Here is a 2,502-nt window from a genome sequence, read left to right as displayed (position 1 = left end):
GATCAACACTCCTTTTTTGTAGGTTCATGAAGGGTACGATTCATCGAGACTTGACGGAGAAGTGCACGTCACAATACTGACCATCCGCATTGAAGCGTCGTGTCATTGACACCGATACTTGCTACAGAATCAAAGCTTTGTGTCATTGGCACCAATGAATCATTTGGGATCAGCAGCTTCGTATCACTGGCATCGTGTCCGTAAAAGCAGAAACGTCGTGCTATGGCACCGATATCCATTAATCGAGCTGATCGTCGTGCTACTTGTGCTGTATCTGCAAAAACGTCATCTTGTTGGCACCGAGGGCTCCAAAATCTTTTCTTATTTTGCAGGTTTTCAAGAGAGTACAAAAGCAACTTGGTACATCCCTTCTTGCAGCTTGACGGGAGACATATAGAGTATTCCTAAGCGAGCTTGATCGACGAGCCATATCCCCACTTTGCAACATGCGAGCGAGAATATGGTACATCTCAGCCTTGTGACTTGGTGAGAAACAGGCTTGGAGCTCGAGCGACCATATTTCATCCTTGGCGAGTGAGTGCGACATGTACCATATCACATTGTTGCAGGCTGGCGAGGGAGACAACTGGAGTAGGCTTTTCCAACTTCGGCGAGCAAGCACTTGGTGCGTCTTTGCTGTTTTGACTTTATATCCTTTCATGCTCGCATTGGAAAAATCGTACCTCGAACTGGGAATGTCCAAACTGCAATCCGCTTGGTTCTGCAGAATCAAAACTTGCACCATAGTGACATATCCAAAATTCGGGGCCAGATTCCATCAGGACAAGTCGGAATGAACTTTTGAAGGCGGTACACAAGTCTGTCATTTCGGCTTCACAGCACTGCATGCTATCATTGGAACGCACATATCTCAAGCTAGGAGCGTCCGAATCGTGAGCCGTCTGTGCCATTGGAAAGAAGACTCATAGATGATGAAATCGAAGATATCATAGAAGAATTCCTAGAAGATTATCCGCAGCAACTTTCTGAACTTGACCCATCTGTCCACGAAATTGCTTTTCAGCTTTGCGCACTATAGTGGAAAAATTCATATCTCGAGCTACAAGTGTCGGAATTACAATCCGTTTGCACCGTTAGAAAGAAAACTCAGAGACCTAAAGGACCTATAAATTTCATGGTAGAACTCCTTTCGGGCTATCAACAGAAATTCGCGACATCTACTTAACTGCAGTGAACTTTTAGATTTGCGTACCTTCAGCGAAAATAATTGTATCTTGATCTAGGAGTATCGGAATTACAATACGTTTGTTCCGTTGGAGAGAAAACTCCTAGAGCTACGACACATAAAAATTCCATCTCGAAACTCTTCTCGGGCTAAAAACAGAAAAATATTGAAAGTCCAACTGACCGCAGGGAACTTTCAGGTTTGCGTGCTTTTGGCCAGAAAAACTGTATCTTGAACTAGGAGCGTCGACATCACCAACAATTTGATCCTATGAAATTCGAACGTCGAGAACTATAATCTCATTGAAGATGAAGCTCCATTCATTCTTAGTTAGCCTAACAAATATTTTTGAAGTTGATTTTACAGCCTTGTAATGGATTCGGCTATCATCACGAATCTTATCTCTTTGTTATTTCTTTTGCAGACTTGCGAAGAAGTTCGATGAGTCCAGATATCAGTCTGAGATGTCATACAAGATGCGGAGTCACCCCTTCACCAACTGTTGCACTTGATTTCTTGACGGTCTTGAAGTTTATCAATGGCGGCTCCCGTGGTGATTGAAGGTTTTTTTCAACAGAGATGACTTCTTATATACGAGGCATTGAGGATAGTGTATAAAAATATGGAGACGTCATATGGACTTGGAAGATGCACTCAAGACGAGTCAGCCACAAAGCCTAGTTTACGATCATTTTCATGACTTAGGCTTTTGTATAGGAAACGTCTAATTCCTTTTGTCTCTATATTTTTTTGATGTATCAACTTTTGTACTATTGAATCAATAAAACATCTTTTATACTTCAAAGAAAATTGTCTCTTTTCCTCATAGATATGAGCCTCTACACTTGGAACAATCAATGTAATGATCCGATGATGCCAAACTTTTATTTGTTTTTAAAACTCATGCGACTGAACTTAGAATGAAAGTCTAAGTTGCCTACGTACCTCGGTGAAGAGGATCAAGTCATAACATAGTTCAGAGGGATGAACTTTTTTTTATGTCCTAATTTTTGCCTAGGCCGCCTCTCGCGAGGTTTTCAACCTAGCAGACTTTTTTTTGGTCTTGACTTTTGCTTAGGCCGCCTCTTTCGAGGTTTTCAACCTAGCAGACACTTTTTTTGGCCGTACACAGTTTAGACTCATGCGGGCCAGAAGTGTAGCAATGTGCATTTTAAGCTCATGCATCAAGGAGCATCATGACTTGCAGTTTAGGCTCGTACGTCGAGGAGCGTCATGACTTGCAGTTTAGGCTCATGCGTCGAGGAGCATCATGACTTGTAGTTTAGGCTCATGTGTGGAGGAGCGTAGGTGACTTT

At 42.3% G+C, this 2,502-nt stretch overlaps 1 long non-coding RNA gene across 1 annotated transcript; it reads left to right on the top strand.

Moving 5' to 3' along the window:
* Positions 1-289: 289 nt before the first annotated feature.
* Positions 290-2,014, top strand: LOC109220376. Its single transcript, XR_002067076.1, has 2 exons — positions 290-625; positions 1,611-2,014. It is a non-coding gene; the product is annotated as an uncharacterized LOC109220376 (long non-coding RNA).
* The last annotated feature ends 488 nt before the right edge of the window (positions 2,015-2,502 follow it).

This window comes from Nicotiana attenuata, unplaced genomic scaffold (genome assembly GCF_001879085.1).
Source record: "Nicotiana attenuata strain UT unplaced genomic scaffold, NIATTr2, whole genome shotgun sequence".
Taxonomy (NCBI): Eukaryota; Viridiplantae; Streptophyta; class Magnoliopsida; order Solanales; family Solanaceae; genus Nicotiana; species Nicotiana attenuata.
This window is presented reverse-complemented; position numbering and strand designations above follow the sequence as displayed.